The sequence below is a fragment of the Papio anubis genome, chromosome 4 (genome assembly GCF_008728515.1).
Source record: "Papio anubis isolate 15944 chromosome 4, Panubis1.0, whole genome shotgun sequence".
Lineage (NCBI taxonomy): Eukaryota > Metazoa > Chordata > Mammalia > Primates > Cercopithecidae > Papio > Papio anubis.
In genome coordinates this window covers 129640845-129664453 of record NC_044979.1, presented here as the reverse complement: position 1 = coordinate 129664453, position 23609 = coordinate 129640845, and the positions used below count along the sequence as shown (strand labels likewise).

The 23609-nt window shown below is 46.8% G+C and overlaps 1 protein-coding gene across 2 annotated transcripts in view; it reads right to left on the bottom strand.

The window, feature by feature from the left end:
* CALN1 (calneuron 1) overlaps nucleotides 1–21859 on the bottom strand; it is a 662369-nt gene extending 640510 nt beyond the window's left edge. Inside the window, exon 1 of one of the 2 annotated variants that reach the window (XM_031665448.1) lies at nucleotides 21309–21859. The gene's annotated coding sequence lies outside the window, so the exon portion shown is untranslated. The remainder of the gene's footprint in view (nucleotides 1–21308) is intronic. The other variant, XM_031665450.1, reaches the window with a different exon arrangement.
* Between the last annotated feature and the right edge of the window lie 1750 nt (nucleotides 21860–23609).

Here is a 23609-nt window from a genome sequence, read left to right as displayed (position 1 = left end):
GCATTGTCCAGACTTGAGTCCACTTACCCCAGGGACTGTGTGGATGAGCCTCACCTGGCTGAAGGACCAGAAGAAGGTGAGGGGCCCAGGCCCAGCCCAGCCCAAGGCAGCTGGCCCATCTAATGCCTTCAAGTGCTCTACTGATATGGTTTGGCTGTGTGTCTCCATCCAAATCTCATCTTGAATTGTAATCCCTAGGTGTTGAGGGAGAGACCTGGTAGGAGGTGATTGGATGATGGGGGCAATTTCTCCCATGCTGCTCTCATGATCATGAGAGTTCTCACAAGATCTGATGGTTTTATAAGTATTTAGAAGTTCCTCCTTTGTTCACTCTTCTCCTTCCTGCTGCCATGTGAAGAAGGACATGTTTGCTTCCCCTTCCTCCATGATTGTAAGTTTCCTGAGGCCTCCTCAGCTATATGGAACTGTGAGTCAATTCAACCTCTTTCCTTTATAAATTACACAGTCTCGGCCATTATCTTTAAACCAGTGTGAAAATGAACTAATATATCTACTGTAGCTGAAACACTGTGAGCCTGAATATCTCAGGCCAGGCGCCACGAAATTGATGGACAGGGCCAGGCAGGGCTGTTCTGCTGTAACCACTGGGCTTTATTTAGCCCCCGAGGAGTGGTCTCTTAGGAAGCACTTCTATCAACCTGACTTGAGTCTTTGGTTCTGGGGACAGTGACCAGCTATGGCTTGTATTGACCACTCATGTTTTCTGTTCATACAGACTCAATAGTGCATGGAGATGCTCATTGCCCATGGTGGGCCTGCCTGTGTGGTGGCATTCTTACCCAAGCCCCTGTCCTCCATTGGCCTTCCTGCCTATTCTCTGCAGAATCAGAGCAATCTTTATTTTTAAAGTGATGAGGTCTCACTCTGTCACCCAGGCTAGAGTGCAGTGGTATGATCATGGCTCACTGAGCTTCAACTTCCTGGGCTCAAGGGATCCTCCCACCTCAGCCTCCTAAGTAGCTGGGATGGTAGGCATACATCACCATGCCTGGATAATTTTTAAAAATTATTTGTAGAGATGGGGCCTTGCCAGGCTGGTCTCAAACTCCCGGCCTCAAGCCATCCTCCTACCTTGGCCTTCCAAAGTGCTGGGATTACAGGTGTGAGCCACCTCACCCAGCCACTGCCCTGCCCTTTGAGAACCAAAAGAAGAAACCAAATTTTCCTGAGCTCAACTAGAGCCATTTCCTCAATCCCTTCATCAGCAAGGAGCTGGTTATTGGGCTGTCCAGGCCTCTCAAGCAGCACAGAAATTAGATGAGGGCATTTTCCTGCTGCTCCACTCTGTGCGGAGTTGGAAGATGTTTACTCTTTGCAGAGAGAGATACTCTGTAGGCACCTTAGGATGGAGGGGACCTGGTTCCAATGTCCTTTCGTTTTTTTCTTTAGAAACAGGGTCTTGCTCTGTCATCCAGGGTGGCATAATCATTGCTCCTGAGTCGTTGGGACTACAGGTGCACGCCACCAAGTACGGCACTTTTTTTTTTGTAGAGACAGGGTCTTGAACTTCTGGCCTCAAGCAATCCTCCCACCTCGGCCTCCCAAAGTGCTGGGTTTACAGGCAGAAGTCACAGCGCTGGGCCGCAGAATGATCTTTTGAATGAGCAAAACAGATCATATCACTGTCTTGCTTAAAGTCCTCTCAGTGATAGATCATTCTATGTAGAATAAAATCTCAATGACTGTCTCATGGTCCAGCTGCTGCCTGCATCTCTGCCTTCCTTCTCTCTTGTCCCCACTGCCTAACCCTTGCCTCTCCAGCAGCCTAGGTCCTTCTTGCCTGAACATTTTTACATCTGATATTCCCTCTGGGGTGCTCCTGCCCCACCACACAAATGTGGCTTTCCCATGTCATCCCAGCCTCAGCTCAATGTCCCTTCTGCACTCATTTGAAGTGACCCTCCGCAGACACACTCCAGACACTCCCTGCCATGCTGTTTTCCATCATAGCATTGATCACTATGGGGAATGATCATATCTGTTCACTTACTTCCTTGCTAAGTTTTAGAGTTCTTCTCATAATCACATAGTAGCTCATATTTGACCAGCTCTCCTACAAATAATAACCATAAATTTTGGACAATATACAAAAGACAATGCTCAAGAGGCACTGGGAAGTGGCCCAAAGCAGGAAGAAACTGAAAGGGGGGTGATTTTTGGAAGTGAGAAAGGCACAGATTGATTTTTTTGATTTGATTTGATTTGATTTGATTTTAGACACAGTCTTGCTCTGTGGTCCAGGCTGGAGTGCAGTGACCTGATCTCAGCTCACTGCAGCCTCGACCTCCTGGGCTCAAGTGATCCTCCTGCCTCAGCCTCCCAAGCAACTGGAACTATAGACACATGCTACCACGTCCAGCTAATTTTTGTATTTTTTGTAGAGACAGGGTATCACCATGTTGCCCAGGCTGGTCTCAAACTCCAGGATTCAAGTAATCCACCCACGCTGGCTTCCCAAAGTGCTGAGATTACAGGTGTGAGCCACCATGCCTGGCCCCAAATTTTCGGTTTTTATTGCTTTCACCTGCATGAGGCCAGAAACCTGAAGTCTTACTATCAAAAAATCAGAAGAGACTTTTCAGGATGACACCAGCAGCTAGAAAACTAGAAGGATGGCCAGGCATGGTGACTCATGCCTGTAATACCAGCACTTTGAGAGTCCAAGGCAGGCAGATTGCTTGAGTCCAGGAGTTCAAGACCAGCCTGGCCAACATGGTGAAACCCCATCTGTTAAAAAAAAAAAAAAAAAAAAAAATGCTAGAGGGACCTATCAGAAAAGAAAGAATCACACAGGGGGAACCCAAATTTTGAGAGTGGCTCTATCAAACCTTTGGTTGATCCCGTAACTACACATACACACAAGACAGACTCCAAGAGGCCCAACTCAGCCTAAGAGAAGCAAATAGACATTCAGCTGCTGTCCAGCCAGGCTAACTTCCTATTAAAACAAAAACTGACAAATAAATCAATATTCTTCAGATGTGCCCAACAGAACCCAGAGACCACTCAACAGATCATTCACAAAGTCCAGGGTAGAATGCAAAATTACTGGACATACCCATAAACAGGAAAATAGAATCCATCTTCAAGAGGAAAGTCAATCAGTGGACACCAACCTCAAGTGGATTCGGATATTGACATTAGCTCGAGGTCCTAAAAGAAAATATTTGCTAAGTTTTCATTATTTGTGTTTCACCCCTAGACTATGAGTCCCGTCAGAGCAGGAATCTTACTGGTTTTGTTCCTTGCAATATCTCCAGCACCTAGAATAGCAAATGGCTTGTAGAAAATATCCCCCCAAAATGAATGTGGCGTAACATGGGATTTTCCCCTCATTTTCTACCTTTTGGACTTGAGACCCCTCCTAGACGAATGGAATGCTGACAGAGAACCAAATCATCACCATTCTCTTTTCAACGGAGGTCATTCATGGTTTTATGGTCATGAATTACTAGTAGCTGTTGTAGACAAGTGGCTTTGATCTGAGATTAGTGCCAGAAAGAAAGTATGTACAATAGCTATTCTGAAACTCAATGTCATCATAAAAAAAAGAAAAACTTTCACATTCTTCATGATTTAACTCCTTTAGAATATTTCTATATATTACATAAATATATATAATTATTATATGAAATTATGTGTGTGTGTGTGTGTGTGTGTGTGTGTGTATGAGATGGAGTCTCACTCTGTCACCCAGGCTGGAGTGCAATGGCATGATCTCGGCTCACTTCAACCTCTGCCCCACCGGGTTCAAGTGATTCTCCTGCCTCTGCCTCCCGAGTAGCTGGGATTACAGGCACCTGCCACCACACCCAGCTAATTCTTTGTCCTTTTAGTAGAGACGGGGTTTCACCTTGTTGGCCAGGCTGGTCTCAAACTCCTGATCTCAGGTGATCCGCCCACCTTGGTCTCCCAAAGTGCTGAGATTACAGGTGTGAGCCACCGCCTGGCCTGTAATTATGTATTTTAACAAATATATGTAATTATTACAGATTTATATATAATCACATATTTATAGATAATGTATATACATAATCATATATTTATAGATTATATATTTACATATAATTATAAATTTATAGATAGTATATATTTATCTATAATAATAATACATTTGTATCTATAATTATACATATTTTTAACAGATATAATAATTTTATATATATATAAATTCTAAGACCTAGGTATTTAATTTGTGGTCAATTTATAACAGAATACACCAGGAAATTATGATGTTTAAGGTTAAACATAAAATTTTACAGGGAGGTTGATTACTGAGGTGGCTGTTTAGGTCACCTGCTTTAAGTGTTTTCTGGATGAACGTTTTTCTGCCATGGTCAAAGTTTAGGATGTTGTTACACCCTTTGCCTGGACTTCACATGGGACCCCAAATATTCCCCTCAAGGGGCTTCTCAGCCTGCTCACACACAGGTGAATGTCAGTATTTAACTCCCTGTAGGGCGCATGCGCTGACCAATCAAACTGGAGGTGAGCTAAGGACCAACCAATCAGAAGTGACACCGGCTCTAAAGAACCGGTCTGGCTGTAAATGCGCTCTGCACGGTATCTTGTTCCGGAAGGTGTCCTGGTCACCTGTTCCCTGTTCCTAAGAGGATTTCAGTGCCACCTCCGGCTCTACCAACTGTTAAAGCATATGGGGTTGCACTCAACCAGCAGCCCAGGGCAACTGCCCTCCAAGTTTTTGTCAAGGAGAATTATCTCAAAATTCCTTGCACAGTGCTCACAGTGTTGGGAAAATAACTACCCATGGGGTGAAGCCAGGCTATTTTTTTTTTTTTTTTTTTTTTTTTTGAGACGGAATCTCGGCTCACTGTAACCTCTGCCTCCCGGATTCAAGCGATTCTCCCGCCTCAGTCTCTCGAGTAGCTGGGATTACAGGCCTGTGCCACCATACCCGGCTAATTTTTGTATTTTCAGTAAAGACGGGGTTTCACCATACTGGCCAGGCTGGTCTCGAACTCCTGACCTCAAATGATCTACCCGCCTCAGCCTCCCAAAGTGCTGGGATTACAGGCATAAGCCACTGAGCCGGGCAACAATCTATTTTTCTTAAACACTGATAAAGCTATTATTAGTAGTGGGGGGCCCTTTTCTTCAGGAAAAATATTATGAGGAACTCCAATATGAAAATTACAAAAAACTGAGGGTTTGGGGGAAACAGAACCCTCCTGATCTCTGCACCCCCATCCTTTGCCATTCCCCCAGCACACACGCACACGTGTACACCCACATGCGCACACGCACACACAACTTAACACTGCAGCAGCCTCTGTCGCCACTCTGTGGACTCACTTGCCATAGAATGATCTGGAGGGAAGGCAGCCCACCATAGGTAATCTAAGCTCTAAATCAGATTAAGTCAGGTTCAGTGGCTCATGCCTATAACCCCAGCACTTTGGGAGGCCAAGGCTGGAAGATGGCTCGAGGCCAGGAGTTCGAGACCAGCCTGGGTAGCATAGTGAGAGAGACCTCGTCTCTACAGAATATTTAAAAATTAACGAGTGTGGTCGTGCATGCCTGTAGTCCCAGCTACCTAGTAGGCTGAGGTCAGAGGATCTTCGGAGTCCAGGAGTTCAAGGCTGCAGGGAGCCATGATCATCCTATTACACTACTCCAGTCGGGGTAAGAGAGTGAGACCTCATCACCCCCCCGCAAAAAAAAAAAAAAAAACTAAGACTATCAGAGAATGTTTTGGGACAGCTCTACCTCCCTAACCATCTCCCAATCTTGAGGAATATTACAAGAGGAGGCAGCCAGTCCTATTAAACTCCTTGTTATAATGAACTGTGAGACCGTTCAGGACACTATTATTACATTATACCATGTCTTCCCTTTGAGGATTGATATGATTTGACTGTGTCCCCACCCAAATCTCATCTTGAATTGTAGCTCCCATAATCCTCATGCATCATGGGAGGGACCCAGTGGGAGGTAACTGAATCATGGGGGTGGGTTTTCCTGTGCTGTTCTGGTGATAATAAGCGAGTCTCATGAGACCTGATGGTTTTATAAAGGGCAGTTCCCCTGCCTACACTCTCTTGCCTGCCACTATGTAAGACGTGCCTTTGTTTCTCCTTCGTCTTCCACCATGGTTGTGAAGCCTTCCCAGCCAAGTGGAACGGTGGGTCCATTAAACCTCTTTTTCTTTTTCTTTTTTTTTGAGACGGAGTCTCGCTCTGTCGCCCAGACTGGAGTGCAGTGGCCGGATCTCGGCTCACTGCAAGCTCCCCCTCCTGGGTTCCCGCCATTCTCCTGCCTCAGCCTCCCGAGTAGCTGGGACGACAGGCGCCCGCCACCTCACCCAGCTAGTTTTTTTGTATTTTTTAGTAGAGACTGGGTTTCACCGTGTTAGCCAGGATGGTCTCGATCTCCTGACCTCATGGTCCGCCTGTCTAGGCCTCCCAAAGTGCTGGAATGACAGGCTTGAGCCACCGCGCCCGGCCTAAACCTCTTTTTATTTATAAATTATCCAGCCTTGGGTACGTCTTTATTAGCAGCATGAGAACAGACTAATACAAGGACCCATGGGCAATATTTCTCTCTGCCTCCAGGAACAGAAATAGCCATGCCTCTCCTGAGCAGCTGGCTTGCTTTCATCACACAGATGCTGGGTCTGTAACCAGGGACTGTTTCCCTCTCTGTGTTGGCTGAAAGAAAGCTCAGGGTCACCCCAGACTTTTGCCTCCAGTAAATGCACAGGATCTGATGTCACGAATTTTGTGTCCTAACCTCATTCCTGGCTCCATCCTTGCCTTCCGGCCCGCTTTTCCCTTCTCTTGTTTTCGTTGTCTATTTATTTTTTCATTTAATTTTGTCCTGTAATTGGATACTCATCTTTGCAAATCGCCTTGCATCCTTTCTGGAACAAAGTGGAGAGTATATAAATGGATCCTAAATGTTGGGTTTCTGCAGTGCACCAGGGCTCTCTGAAGTTGACTACTTCATGACATGCTTCAGCAAGCACCAGCTCTCACATCAGCAATTTCACTGTCTTTTAAAACCAGGAAATCACTCTGCCTGGGCAAGGAGACGGTGCCGGTAAACTAACTAGATTTCGCTGCATTACATATTCATGTAATCGCGTTATCTTCTAGATACCACATCAAGGGGAGGCGGGAAAAGAACAAGGCCATGGCTCTGTTTGAATCCAAACATTTGTTACTCTTTCTACACACCCCATGGACTATCTTTAGGCTCAAGGGCAAAAAAAAGGGAAGATTCAGAGTGTTGGACGATCTCATTGGAGCTCAAGTGTCTTAAATTTCTGCTGGTATAATTCCATTTTCCTCTGAATCAGTGACTACAAGGGGGAAAGGAACCTGCCCCTTGAAGTAGTCTTTGAGATATTGATCTCCCTCCAGCAGCCCCCGACCAGGTAGCAGCCTAAAGTATCCCAGGGACAGAAAAATAGATTAACCGCTCTCCAAACGAGAGAACACATCCACAAGACGGCAGGAATTCAACCACCTGGTGTCCTCTGAACTCTTAGTACGCATCAGCTGTGCTATATAAACAGGAACAAAAAAGAAACTAGTTAGAAGAAAACCTCTCCCACAGGGGACTAAAAAACCCAACACTTCTCCCATACTGGCCCTGAGTTTTTCAGTTCACCGTGGATCCCACAGATTATGCCAAGGCTGGGAGCCGCCCCAGGATCAGGAAGCAATGCCCTGCTACCCCATCCTGGGTGCTTGAGGCTCCCAGAAAACCCCAAGAGAAACACCCGAGCACAGTGGCAGAGACTCCAGAAAACTCTCAGCTTTCTGCTTCCCTACTTCTTCTCAGCAGAAGCGTCTCAGGCTTCAGGTGAATTTACAACGTAGCTGGGTCTCAGGGTAGCAAGAAGGACCCAGGGCTAGTAAACCAATGCGGATGCTGCTATCAACTCAAAGGTAGGTCTTATGGGCTCTGATTCAAAATGTACGTTGGAGGCGGGGCACAGTGGATCACGCCTGCAATCCCAGAGCTTTGGGAGGCCAGGGTCACTTGAGGCCAGGAGTTCCAGACCAGCCTGGGCGACATAACAAGGCCCCATTTCTGCAAATAATAATAATTAGCCAGGCGTGGTGGTGGCACACACCTGTAGTCTCAGCTACTCGGGAAGCTGAGGCAGAGGATCACTTAAGCCCAGGAGTTCAAAGCTGCAGTGAGCTATGATCATGCCACTGCCCTCCAGCCTGGGTGAAAAAGTGAGATCCTGTTCCTGAAAGAAAAAAAAAAAAAAACTGTATATTGGATTTGCACAAATCACTTCCTGCTTTCTAGTCCACTCTCTTCCAAGGAAGAGTGCTTAAAGTTAACAAATAGGAAAATAACATTTCAATTTTTTTAGGATAAAAATAATTTACAGGCCAGGTGCAGTGGCTCATCCCTGTAATTCCAGCACTTTGGGAGGCCAAGGCGAGTGGATCACCTGAGATCAGGAGTTTGAGACCAGCCTGGTCAATGTGATGAAATCCCGTCTCTACTAAAATACAAAAAAAAAAAAATAGCTGGGCCTGCTGGCAGGCGCCTGTAACCCCAGCTACTCGGGAGGCTGAAGCAAGAGAATCGCTTAAACCCAGGAGGCAGAGGTTGCAGTGAGCCGAGATCGTGCCACTGCACTCCAGTCTGGCGACAGTGCGAGACTCCATCTAAATAATAATAATAATTTACAAAGAGTGGTAGAATTAGTTACTGGAAAGATCTTTGCAGGAGGAGAGGCAGTAAGGTGAGCTCTCTTAGCTATAAGACCATGGAGGGCTCCCTTCATCCTAAGGACTAAGGACTAAAAGCATCTCTCTCTGTCTCTGAAAATGAGTAAACGTCATCCTCCAACTCCCCACAGAGCAGAACAGCAGGAAAAACTTTCTTGCTGCATTTCTGCACTTCATAGGAGGCCTGGACAGTCAATAACCAGTTACTTGCTGATGAAGCAATCTAGAAATGGCCCTAGTTGAGCTAAGGAAAATTTGGCTTCTTCTTTGGATTTTCAAAAGGCAGGGTAGGGGTCATACATGGTGGCTCACACCTGTAATCCCAGCACTTTGGGAGGCCCAGGTGGAAGGATTACTTGAGGCTAGGGCTGTGAGACCAGCCTGAGCAACATAGCAAGACACTGTATCTACAAAAAAAAAAGTTAAAAAAAAATTAGCTGGATTTGGTGGCATGTGCCTGTAGTCCTAGCTATTCAGAAGGCTGAGGTGGGAGGATCACTTGAGCCTAAGAATTCGAGGCTGACAGTGAGCCGTGATTGCAGCATTGCACTTCAGCCTGGGCAACAGAGCCAGATCCAGTCTCTAAGGAAAAAAAAAAAAAAAAAGAAAGAAAGAAAAGAAAGGAAAGGAAAAGAGAAAAGAAAAGAAAAAAGAGAAGTAGGAAACAGGCCAGCAGAGAGAGCACACGAGAATGTGGTGGAAGCTTGTCTACAACAGCTTTCCTGGGCTCGAACATTCCGCCTGAAGACTAGAGAGGGTGAGTAACTGAGCCTTCTAAGTGTAAACACTGGAGAAACACAAGGCCCCATTCATCCACACCTCCCTCGGCCTGCCGCCGGGGCATCCTGGAAATGGACAGATGGATTTCCTTCCCCTGGGACCACAATTGCAGCCCTGGAGAGCCTCAGGCAGCACAGGAGAGAGGCAGCGGCCAACACGGAGAGGCCAGTAGCGCTCCGTGAATTTGTGAATGTGCTTTCCCATTTAGGGCTCTCTGGAGAATTCCAGGAACCAACCCTCAGCCTCCGTTTGACAGAGCCACTTTTCATCTTCCCTGGCTTCGGCACAAGCGAATGCACACAGGCGAAAATCAGTTAATAACTATGCGCATTTTCTAATAAATTTTAACAATTTAAGAGTGCGGTACAGCTTTATTATAGTTTTTATTTCACTACCACTAATTCAGCTCGTAATAACCTGCCAGAGACACAGAATTCACTTGACATACACTCTGAGTGCCAAGATAATGGAATAAGCTCAAGAGAAACCTTGAGTCTCACCCAACTGGGCGTTCCCTATTCCCTTGGGGAGTGACAAAGGGGTGCTGGCCTCAGAGTGGCTGCAAGGGAAATGTGAGCTATGAGATGCCCCCCAGCCTGGGTCTGAATGGCCAGCTTCCCTGTGATTCCCTTTCCATGGAAGGCAGAAAGATGTAAAAGCACAGACTGTGCTGTATTTAATGACAGCCAGTTTCCTGGGATTAGTCGCAGGGCTCAGCCTGCTACACTGCTGACTGATATGGTTCGACTGTGTCCCCACCCAAGTCTCATCTTAAATTGTAGCTCCCATAATCCCCACGTGTCATGGGAGGGACCCCATGGGAGGTAGTTGAATCATGGAGGTGGTTTTCCCCATACTGTTCTCATGATAGTGACTAACTCTCACGAGGTCACATGGTTTTTATAAGGGGGAATTTCCCTGCACAAATTCTCTCTTGTCTGCCGCCATGTAAGATGTGCCTTGTACCTTTCAGCTTCCATGATTGTGAGGCCTCTCCAGCCATGTGGAACTGTGAGTCAATTAAACGTCTTTTTCTTTGTAAATTACCCAGTCTCGGGTATGTCTTTACCAGCAACGTGAGAACAGACTAATACAACTGCATTCCTTAAGCCTCTTGGTGACTAGGAGGTGAAATGGTGTTGATCTTCTTGGGCCTGGCAGCTGGCCAACCACACCTCATTCAGGCCTGACCCAAGGGAAATGAGATCAGGTCAGAGAAGATGCTTGCTTCTAGGAACTCCTGTCTAGTTTTTCTCACTCCCTCCCTGCCTGCTCTGCGCACACCCCCTCTTAAATAATGTTCTGCAAGTGTGGGTCCAAACAAGCAGCCTCAGCGTCACCTGGGAAAGCTGTTGATGCTGCAAATTCTCACCTTTTTCCCAGCCCTACTGAATCAGAAATTCAGAAGGGGTGAGGCCCAAAAAAATCTGTCTTGAAAAAACCTCTAGATGAGCCTGGGCGACATGCGAGGCCTCGTCTCTACAGAAAACAAAAAATTAGCCAAGCATGGTGGCACACGCCTGTAGTCCCAGCTGCTTGGGAGGCTAAGCAGGGAGGCTTGCGCCGCTTGAGCCAAGGAGGTCAAGTCTGCAGTGAGCTGTGACTGCATCAGTGCACTCCAGCCTGGTGATCGGATGAGACCCTGTCTCAAAAAAAAAAAAAAAGAAAGAAAAAGAAACCCTCTAGATGATGATTTTGGTGCTTGCTGAAATTTTAGAAACACTCAAGTTTTAGAGATTAGGAGGGAGAGATTTGAAAATGCCTGGAAATAGGGAGTTCTGGAAATACAGTCAAGTAGTCTGGCAATCTGGGGTTTAGCTCTGCTGTTCTCTCTACCTTGCCAGGAAATCATGGGCCTCAGTTTTTTCATTTGGAAAATAAGAACACAGGCTGGACACTCACGAAGGCCCCTGGCAGTCCTGACATTCTGGGACTGATGGCTGAAATAAAGTTGACAGATTATAGACAGTGTCCCTTTCACTAGAGAGAAGCCTGAGTGGGTCAATCCTAGAAGATCCTAAGGGGTTCGGTTGCTAAGGGCTGTTTTAGCTTCAAAACAAAGGAGAACAATGGCAAGGAGAAGGGTCTGTCACCAGGAAAAGTTAAAGAAGGTGAGAAACCCAGTTGTGTGGAGTGTGTGTGTGTGTGTGTGTGTGTCTACAGCATGCAAATTTATCTAGGTTTTTGCTTGCTTTAACTATCTTTTCTCTCCATTTTATCTTTTGCCTTTCTTTCTTTTCTTTCTCTCTCTTTCTTTCTTTCCTTTTTTCTTTCCTTCCTCCCTCCCTCCCTCTCTCTCTTTCCTTCCTCCTTCCCACCCTTCCTTCCTTTCTTTCCTTCTTTCTTTCCTTCCTCTCTCCCTCCCTCCCTTCCTTCTTTCCTTCCTACCTTCCTTCCTTCTTTCCTTCCTCCCTCCCTCCCTTCCATTCTCCCTTCCTTCTTTCCTTCTTTTCTTCCTTCCTTCTTTCTTTCCTCCTTCCCTCCCTGCCTCCCTTCCTTCCTCCTCTCTCCCTCCCTCCCTCTGTTCCTTCCTTTTTTCCTTCCTTCCTTCCTTCCTTCTTTCCCCCTTCCCTTCTCTTTCTTTCTTTTTGAGATAGAGTCTCACTCTGTTGTCCAGGTTGGAGTGCAGTGGTGCAATCATGGCTCACGGCAGCCTTGATGCCTAAGCTCCAATGATCCTCCCACCTCAGCCTCCCAAGCATCTGGTTCTATAGGTGTGCAACCACCACACCCAGCTAATTTGTTTTTCTTTTTATTTTTTGTAGAGATGAGGTCTCGCTATGGTGCCAGGCTATTCTAAACTCCTGACCTCAAGCAATCCTCCTACCTCAGCCTCCTGAGTAGCTGGTTCTCCAGGCATGCACCACTATCCCTGGCTAATTATTTTTATTTTTGTTTTTTGTAGAGATGGAGTCTCACTATGTTGCCCAGGCTGGCCTTGAACTCGTAGGCTCAAGCCATCCTCCCACCTCAGCCTCCCAGAGTGTTGAGATTACAGAAGTGAGCCACGGCGCCCAGCCTTGCCTGTATTTCTTGACTACCTGTTTCTCCAAAAACACGATTAAGTCTCTCTCATTCTATTGAGAAATAAAAAAAATCCTTCCTTATGTTTTGCAAGGTCTTCTACCTGCCATCTTTTCTCTCCTTCCCATGAGAATAGACCATCTTAAAATAGTAGCCGCCACGTAGAGACATCACAGCAAATTTCTTATTACTTCCTTGACCTCCTCCCTCAATCTGGCTTCTACCTCCATTACTCCAGGAACCTGGCTGGCTGCCTCCTACTTTCTAACTCCGAGGGACACTTCCGGGCCTTATGTTGCTTCATCTCACTGGCATTTAACACTCCATCCTCTCCAGATTCTACCTTCTGACTGCCCCTGGTTGGGCTTCAAGTGATGCCAAATAGCTGCCACTCTTCGCCTTAGTTTATAAGTTTATATTTTATGTTTCATGACACACACATAAATTTGCATGCTATCCAAAGTATGTTACGGAAATAGACAAGGTATAGGCCACCTAACTTTTCAGCATTCCTTAAATGGAAACTCAGAAGAAAATACAGTTGACCCTCGAACGCTGTGGGGGTTAGGGGTGCTGCTCCCCTTACCCCATGCAGTTGAAAATCTGCATACAACTCTTTCTTTTTTTCTGGAGACAGCGTATCATTCTGTTGCTAAGGCTGGAGTGCAGTGGCGCCATCATAGCCCACTGCAGCCTCCTGGGCTCAAGTGATCCTCCTTCCTTAGCCTCCCAAGTAGCTGTAACTACAGGCACATACCATCATAACTAGTTAATTTTTTAAATTATTTCTAGAAATAATTTAAATTATTTTACAAGCCCAGGCTGGTATCAAACCCCTGAGCTCATACAATCCTCCTACCTCAGCCTCCCAAAGTCTTGGGATTACAGGCGTGAGCCACTATGCCCAGTCACATATGACTTTTGAATCTCCAAAAACTTGACTGCTAATAGCCTACTGTTGACCGGAAGGCTTATTGATAACGTAGACAGTTGATTAACACATATATTGTGTGTTAGATATAATGTATTCAGTATTCTTACAATAAAGTAAGCTAGAGAAGAGGAAATGTTATTAAAATATCATGAAGAAGAAAAAATATATTGACTATTCATTAAATGGAAGTGGATCATCATAAAGGTCTTTATCCTTGTCATTTATTCTTTTTTTTTTTGAGATGGAGTCTCGCTTTGTCGCCCAGGCTGGAGTGCAATGGTGCAATCTCGGCTCACTGCAACCTCCGCCTCCGGGGTTCAAGCAATTCTCTGCCTCAACCTCCTAAGTAGCTGGGATTACAGGCGCCCAACACCATGCCTGGCTAATTTTTTTGTATTTGTAGTAGAGACGGGGTTTCTCCATCTTGGCTGGGCTGGTGATGAACTCCTGACCTCATGATCCACCCGCCGCGGCCTCCCAAAGTGCTGGGATTACAGGTGTGAGCCACTGCGCTGGGCCTTTCCTTGTCTTTTTCACATTGAGGAGGCTTAGGAGGAGGAAGAAAAAGAGGGTTTGGTCTTCCTGTCTCAGGGGTGGTAGAGGCAGAAGGAGATCCGTGTATAAGTGGCCTCTTACAGTTCAAACCCAAATTGCTCAAGGATCAACTGTATGATTTTAGAATTAAATGCCAGAAAGCTTTGGTTTTCCTTAAGGAACCATATCATCTCACGGACAACAAAACTCAGAATGCAATTCCCAAAATAGTTTAAAACAGACAAATGGTTAATGTCAGTCCCTGGAGAGAACACCAACTGGAAATGATCATGGGGGTGGCACTGGGGTGCAGACCATGTCCTGTTTCTTGGTCTGGGTCCTGGTTAGGTAGCACCCAGAATACCCAAAACCCCAATATGTATTGACCCATACAATTATGATCTGAGAGCATTGGTAAATTTTTTTAAGAAATTCCCATTTTCAGGCCGGGCACGGTGGCTCAAGCCTGTAATCCCAGCACTTGGGAGGCCAAGGCGGATGGATCACAAGGTCAGGAGCTCGAGACCAGCCTGGCCAATATGCTGAAACCCCGTCTCTACTAAAAATACAAAAATTAGCCAGGAGTGGTGGCGGACGCCTGTAGTCCCAGCTACTCAGGAGGCTGAGACAGGAGAATTGCTTGAACCCGGGAGGTGGAGGTTGTAGTGAGCCGAGATCGGGCCACTGCACTCCAGCCTGGGAGATAGCGAGACTCCGTCTCAAAAAAAAAAAAAAAAGGAATTCCCATTTTCTCTTTTCTGACCAGAAAGTTCTGATCAGATTAGCAGCTCAATTATATTCTTATACAGTTTTATGACCAGTCAGGCGCAGGGGCTCACGCCTGTAATCTCAGTACTTTGGGAGGCCAAAGTGGGAGGATCACTCGGGGCCAGGAGTTTAAGACCAGCCTGGACAACACAGTAAGACTTTGTCTCTCAAAATTAAAATAAAATAGAATCTGGCCAGGCACAGTGGCTCAAGCCTGTAATCTCAGCACTTTGGAAGGCTGAGGCAGGTGGATCACTTGAGGCCAGGAGTTCAAGATCAGGCTGGTCAATATGAGGAAATCTCATCTCTACTAAAAATACAAAACTCAGCTGGGTGTGGTGGCTTCTGCCTGTAATCCCAGCTACTCCAGAGGCTGAAACAGGAGAATCGCTTGAACCCGGGAGGCAGAGGTTGCAGTGAGCCGAGATCGCACCCCTGCACTCCAGCCTCAGCAACAGAGCAAGACTCTGTCTCAAAAACAAACAATAATAATAATAAAATAGAATCTTATGACCTTTATTTCTGCATTCTGTTTTTTGTCCTGATCTTGCTCCTCTGTTCTAAATCGTATTTTAGAATACAAATACAAATATTTTTGGTACAAAATTTTTTATGTTTAGTTTATGATCATATATTTTATATTTCATTATATATACGTGTCAAAAATGCTATCCAAAATGCTTTATGGAAGTAGACAAGGTGTAAGTAAATATTCTTTCAAGTAGGGTAAAATCTGTCTTTTGTTTCCATATTCTTTACTCCTGGTATGCAGCAGTTGTTTGATTAATGCTGAAAGAAATAAAAGTTTATCTGTGAAGAAAAAGAGAACGAGAGAGCAAAAGCTAAAGGAGTCGGTAGGAGCTAAGGGAAGGTTTTTTCTAAGATGAGAAAGATCTGAGCAGACCTACAGGGAGGTGGGAAGAAGCCAGGAGAAAGGAACAAGTTAAAAACTGGGAGAATGAGGGCCGGGCATGGTGACTCATGCCTGTAATCCCAGCACTTTGAGTGGCTGAGACAGGAGGATCACCTGAGGTCAGGAGTTCAAGACCAGCCTGGCTAACAGGGTGAAACCCCATCTCTACTACAAATATAAAAATTAGTCGGGCACGGCAGCATACACCTGTAATCCCAGCTACTTGGGAGGTTGAAGCAGGAGAATATCTTGAACCCCGGGAGGTGGAGTTTGCAGTGGGCCAAGATTGCACCATTGCACTTCAGCCTGAGCAACAGAGCGAAACTCCATCTCAAAAAAACAAACAAAAAAAATATTTGGGAGAACGAGCTATGAGTCTTAGTCCCGGGAGAGACGAGGATGTAGAATGTACAAACAGGGCGAATCATCTTGAAGGAGAAAGAAGGAAGACACCTCCTTCTCAATCTCCGGGTTTGGTTTCTGGTCATCTTTTTAACCTGTAAATAGCCATGATGCCTCAGAACTCAGTTCTTCGTCTCTTCCATCTCCCGATGATCTCATCTGAGATGGCTTTAAATACCATCTGTACTCTGATTCCCAAGGCTGTCTCCAGCCCAAATCTCTCCCGTGAACCCAGGACTGCCCACTCAACATCTCCACCGGGAGCCTCAACAGACGTCTCCAATTTAACATGAGAAACACCCGACTCCTGCTCTCCTCCCAAACCTGCTCCACCCACAGCTGTCCCTGTCTCAGGCCAAGGAAGCTTGAGTCATCCTCGACTCATCTCACACAACTCTCCAACCCATCAACACATCCCATTGCCTCCATCCTGAAAAAAAAACAAGAAGTTCAGAATCCTAGCATTTGGCAGACCTCCACTGGTACCCCACTGGCCAGCCACCATCACCTCTCGCCTGGATTAAATGTTCATCTCCTGGATGATCTTCCTGCTCCCGCCTTGCCCACCCACAGTCTTTCCTCAACACAGCAGTGAGGAGGATCATTTAAAAATGTTTCTCCTCTGCTCAGAGCCCAGCGCTGGCTCCCGCCTCACTCAAAGCAAAAGCCAAAGTTCTTACAACGCCTCCGAGAGTTTTCATTCTGCTGCCACCTTTATTTATTTAGGATTGCATTTTATTTAGGATTGCACTTTATGTAGGGTTGCAATTATTTAGGATTGCACTTTATGTAGAGTTGCAATTATTTAGGATTGCACTTTACGTAGGGTTGCACTTATTTAGAATTGTACTTTATTTAGGGTTGCACTTATTTAGGATTGCATTTTATTTAGGGTTGCACTTATTTAGGATTAAACTTTATTAAGGATTGCACTTAGGATTGAGCATTATTAAGGGTTGCACACACACATACACCTGTCTCGGGACCACATCCTCCTCCTCAGCTGTATTTCTCTCCAAAGCGTGTGTCACCGTCTGATGTGCTCCGTACAATTTACCTTTCGTGGCTTATTTTTTTATTTTTATTTTATTTATTTATTTTTTTTGTCGTATTCACTGCCTGCAAGTTCCGCAAGAGCAGGGGATTTTGTGTGCTGTGTTCACCGCCACATCCCCGGTGCGTAGGACATAGCTTGGCAAAGGATCGATGCTCAGTGCGTATTTGTTCAATTCAATTTCCCCAAGTAATTCCGTTGCTTAAAATCCTTCAGTGACCCCATCTCCTTCAAAATGAAGTCCCCGCCTTTCACGCACCCAGGGTCCTTTAGGATCTAACCCCGTCTCCTCTCCAGCTTCTTCTTTTATCACATTGCCTCCCATAATGGTTAGACAGATTTGCTGCCGCTCCCTCGAGTGTTCCTTTCACCTCTGTTCTTTGCGTGTGTAATTTCTTCAGCCTAGGATGATGCTTCATAGCCACCTCTGTCGGGACTCAGTTTGGGGATCATCTACTCAAAAGAAGCTTTCCCAAGGCCAAGATCATCATCCTCCCATGATCCACTGGACTCGTGCCCCTTGTAGCCTATGACACACACTATTTACCTCCCATCCCTTTACTTGAGAATAGGGGGCAGCCAATCTCACGTGGGTTCCTCCAACCCCTAGCTAGAGAGACCCTACACAAATGTGAGGTGGTGGTGGTGGTATTCACTATGACGATGATGATGATCTTTGATCAATTTTTTTTGTTTTGAGACAGAGTTTCTCTCTTGTTGCCCAGGCTGGAATGCAGTGGTGCGATCTCGGCTCACTGCAACCTCCGGGAGGTGGAGGCTGCAGTGCGCAGAGATCATGCCATTGCACTCCAGTCTGGGTGACAGAGTGAGACTCCGTCTCAAAAACTAAATAATTAAATTTTTAAAAAATTGTTAAATCAATGGCTCTCCCCGGTAGGTACTAAGTGTCTCCACACAAATCAACTTACTCTTTTTTAATGGATTGATACATTGATAGACTCGTTCTACACCCCAGAGTAGCAGTTGAAGCTCCTCTTTCCATTCACAGCAGTTCTCCCCTTTCAGAGTCTCTTCTCTTCTTCAAAGCATGAAAAAGAGGAAGTAGCACATGAAGAGGGAAGGCTGCTAGCAATCAGAATGGCTCCCGGGGCACTCCTGGAGTCCGCAGGCACCCGGTACAGGTTCCAGTGCAGGAGACAATTTTTTTTTAGTACAGTTCAAATTTCCCCACAAATGGATCTATCTTAATCCAAATTTATTACAGCTATGAGGCTCTTTGATCTAACTGACTCAGCTGTATTTCTTAAGTAAACTGAGTGAGAATTGGTTTTGCTTAGTCTTTAAAAACCACCTATGTTGAAAGTTACGTGTCCACAGACTGGCATGTATTCATTCAATAAACTTTTATGTTGCTTCCGCACCATGCCAGTCCCTGTGCTAGCTTTTGAGAGAGACAGAGTGACAGGGAGGAGGCCATCCCTGCCCTCAGAAAAGGCACAGTCCAGCAGTCAGTACAGGGGTCACTGAAACTATTTAAATGGTCCAATCCTTTGTGTTAATGTTGATTTAATTCAAGGCAGATGCAATTGAAAGAAGAGATGCTCCTTTATACCAGCTACTTACACAGACTTTAGCTAAATGACTCCATTTAATCCTGACAATGCTACCATATTACAGACAGAGAAACTGATGTGCAATGAGATTCACCAGCAGCCCAGGCTACCTGCTCCTGTGTGGTGAAGCTGAGACTCCAATGAAGGTCTGTCGGTCCCGAAAGGGCATGCCTTTCCCACCACCCTGTAAGCTAAGAGCCCACCACGGCCATTAAAGAAATGTCAACAGACCACAGAACTACACAAAGTTGCCAGATCTAAGCAAACTCCCCTGGGACCTGTTTACAGCTTCTTGAAACCAGCAGCCATCAGTGAATTATACACACACACACACACACACACACACACACCCCATTACGTTGAAAAGAAAATTTGACACAAAGAAACAGTCTACTTAATTAGTTATTGTTAATAGGCCCCAGCTGGTACAAAAACACAGTTAGTGACATCTATTTCAAGCCTCTTTTGGCTTCCCTTAGAAAGTAAAAGAAGGGTGTGTTGACCTTTGGGCCACCAGGCAACAGAGGAAGAGGTGCCTATAGCTGTGTGGATGAACCTTCTCCACTGAATGGTCTGTGACCTCAAGGAACTCACCCGGCTAACCATGGCCTCAGTCCGCTTCTATCCTCAGCTCCAGGAGAGAACCTGACCCTCACAGACCAGCTGACAGCACGACTTTTAAAAAGGACCTCGGCCAGGCGCGGTGGCTCACGCCTGTAATCCCAGCATTTTGGGAGGCTGAGACGGGTGGATCACGAGGTCAGGAGATTGAGACCATCCTGGCTAACACGGTGAAACCCCGTCTCTACTAAAAATACAAAAAAATTAGCCAGGCATGGTGGCGAGCGCCTGTAGTCCCAGCTACTGGGGAGGCTGAGGCGGGAGAATGGCATGAACCCGGGAGGCGGAGCTTGCAGTGAGCTAAGATCTGGCCACTGCACTCCAGCCTGGACGACAGAGAGACTCCATCTCAAAAAAAACAAAAAAACAGAAGGACCTCAAACCTCCAACGCCACCCTCCCAGAAGCCTCCTCCCTTTAACCAGCGCGACCAAGGCCTCCATATTGAGTTTCTGTTTACAGAAAACATCTCTCCCAGGGTTACTTCTTCAGAATCTTTAAATCAACCACACAGATCCACCGATGGGCATGGGGATAAGAATTCTTTCCATCAAGAGCTTCACTCATAAGCTCTGAATGGTCTCTCCTAAACCAGAGAGTTTCTGCCACAGCGGAGAGTTTGATGATTCTGATCTTACAAAATGCATTGCACCTCCAGTGTCTGGGAAGCAGACAGGCTGACTTCCGGGACATTCACCCAGAGAAAGTGCCCATCCTTGGCTGGGGGATTGCAAAGGGATTTAGCTGCAAACGCGGTAACTACCGTTCATGGAAACGGTTCAGGACTCTGCAGGCAATCACTTTGGGGGAAAATCCCTACTCACGTGAGCTGTGTTTTGGCTCAGATTCCTCTCAAGACTTGAACGGGGATGTTAACCATTCAGCATGTTTTAAAGCCCCTGGAAAATTCAGTACAAGCACTTTGCCTCCCAAGCTCCTCTCCCAGGTGGGGAATTGGAAGTCCTTAGAAGCGCTGCTCCCAAGTCACACGAACCCATGCCCCTGGGACCCCCAGAGACGACTGTCACTCAGGTCAATGAAAATGCCTCCCTCTGCCCAAGTCTGACTTTCAGGGATGTCTGCGAAGTCGTGTCAAGCTGATCGAAAGGAAATCTTTCCTTTGGGTATGACTCGGGAAGAGCATTTCACCCAGAAGGCACCCCGTGAGGGTCAAAAACAAATCAATGAAAGATTTGCAGATAGATGTTCTCTGAGCCCATGTACGATTTACACAATGCAACGTACAAAGAAGATAAATCTACTCCTTCTCTCTGCCAGGCTAGAGCAGATTCCTGAATCAAAACAACTCTTTGCCACAGAACCTGAGACTCGGCTAGAAGTGAGTTTCCTCAAAAGGCACAAGGGACAGAGTTAGGAATTCCTGAAATCACACAGCAAGCATTTGAAAAGAGAGTAAAGAGGAGGGGAGAATGAGGGCAGGGGCGGGGAGGGGGGACAGGTGTCGGCAAGATGTTCCTCCGGGACGATTTACAGGGAGAAAGTTGTATGGAATGAGTTTTCCAATAACATAGGAGCGCAGCCACACAGCCATGTTCCAACCGAGTGGCAGGGCATGGATTTGATAGGCAAGTCAAGTCAGGGTTATGCCCTTTTCATTATCTCCAAGGGGAAGGGACCCGGCCAGGAGGAAATGGTTTTGCATGAGCCAGAGCTGAAAGAGGCATGTCTCCCCACTCCTCCAAACCACTTTGACAGCTGGGTGAAGCCAGGGCCAAAACAAACACGCCAGGAGCCACCGCCACCTCCAGATCTCCCTACCCCTCCCCTTCCTCCGAAACCCATCAAAACTTGATTCTGTCTCAACTAAACACAAGCTGGGAAATTGGAGAGGAGGAAGAGGGGAAGAGGAGAAGCAGAAAGGGGAAAGCAGGCAGCATCCATGCAGTCAATTATATCATTGATTTAGAGCTACACAAGCTTCAGAGTGTCATCGGCAAGGGTCATACCTCCTGCTGATCTCGGGGGAAATTCTCCAAGATCCATGGCTGGGAGTTAAGGAGAATCTCTAAGCCATCAGGAAGGAGCAGGGCACTGCAGCTCCTCAGAATGATGGACCGGGGCGAGCTTTAATTAACAGGGTCTGATGCCTCTTCTTTTTTGGTAACTGAGCAGATTTAAAGGGCTAGAGTCCCAATTTGAAGGGTGCCAGTGCTGCTGCCGTGGCTGCTGCCGTGTCTGCTCTGGCTGCTGCTTCGGCTGCTGGGAAAGCTTCCTGCAGCCCTGTCACTCCAGCAAGAAAACGGGGCTGAGAAGGTGCAAAAGTGCAGCCAGAACCACCAGAGTCTCTCGGGCTGCATGGTTTGAATCGGAACCACAGGGCTGTGGACCCAGGCACTGCCTACCTTAGGAAGAACCAAGGTCCTGCTCGCTGTCTTCCAGACCGAGGGAAAGAGCTGGGCTCCGTGGAGGCAGGGGGCATCAGTGACACCCTCTTCAGACAAGGGGCTGCACGGGACACTGCCTGGGGAAAGTGGGAAACCTGGTCTGTACTGTGTGCTCCCCTCCTGAGAGCACTGCCACTTATGTAAGCTGCATGCACACACGCCTGCCCGTTATACATACATACCCACCCATGTATGCACACACACCTGCCCATGTACACACACACCTGTCATGCACACACACGCCTGCCTATTATACATACATACCCACCCATGCATGCACACACCCCTGCCCATGCACAAACATGACTGCCCATACATGTACACATACCTGCCCATGTACACACACATGCCTGCCCATGTATATGCATACACATTCCTATGTACACACATACCCACCCATGTACACACACATTCCTGCCCATGCACACACACATGCCTGCCCATACCACACACACACGCCTGCCCATGTACACACATACACACACGCTTGCCCACATACACACACATGCCTGCCCAGGTACACACATGCCTGCTCATGCACACTCACATGCCTACCATGCACACACACACACACGCCTGCCCATATCACACACACACACCTGCCCCGGTACACACATGTCTGTCCGTACACACATAGATGCCCATTCATGCACACACACACACATCTGCCCATGCACACATACCTACTTGCCCACTTTCCAGACTTGTGCCTGCAGCCAGCTAGACACCCTGCCCCTAAGCCTGCATATTACAGGCAGATCACCAAGAGAAATAGTTGTGACACAGAGCATGGCCAGGAGAGGAACAGAGAAAGGTAGCCACAGGAATGAGGGGAAGAGCAAACCCACGTTGGGGATTCCCAGCATCTCCAGCTGCCTTTGATAGAGCACGAATCTGTGTTAAGGACAGTTCCTGGGTCAGGGATAGAAGGCCAGCCTCAGAGACCCCCTTCCCATGCCACCTCTTTTCACTTGTCCCTGCTTGAGCAGCTGCTGGTCCCTTTGTGAGCTTGTCTTGGCTAAGACCACACCTCATCCTCACAATAGCTCATTGCACTTGGCATCCCATACTATGGAGTTGATTTTTCGGTGATATTTCTTTAGTCAATATGGTGGCACTTGCATGATCTTTTTTTTTTTTTTTGACACGGAGTCTCACTCTGTTGCCTGGGCTGCAGTGCTCTGGCGTGGTCTCGGCTCACTGCAACCTCCATCTCCTGAGTTCAAGCAGTTCTCCTGCCTCAGCCTCCCAAGGAGCTGGGAGGTGCGTGCCACCACGCCCAGTTAATTTTTTGTATTTTTGGTAGAGACGGGGTTTCACCATGTTGGCCAGGCTGGTCTTGAACTCCTGACCTCATGATCTGCCCCCCTCGGCCTCCCAAAGTGCTGGGATTACAGGCATGAGCCACCGCGCCTGGCTGCATGATCTTTCTAATACCATTTCCCCCTCGTAAGCACGCAAAATAAATCCAGCCAATTGGTGCTCAGAACCCAGAGGTCTCCAGGGTACGTGCCTCGGAGTGAGTGTCGGGGTGTCCAGGAGGGAGCTGGGCTGTGGTGTCAGAGTGAACCCCAGATCTCATCTCAGCTCTACTAAGAGCATGCATTGGACCCCCTTCCCCTTTTGAGCCTGGGTTTATAATTTAAAAATTAGACAGGGTCGAACTAAGCCAGTAATGCTCTTAACAGAAAGGGAAAGGAAGGAAAGGGATATATGGACTTTTAGAAAGCTCGTCAATTATCTCAGCCCCAAGGTTGACCAAATCTTCTTGGCAGATGGGGACGGCGCACTGCAGACGACATGCCCTAAAAATCTTGAGAAAATCTGTGCAGGATCATCTGTAAGGACCTCACAGTCAGTGAG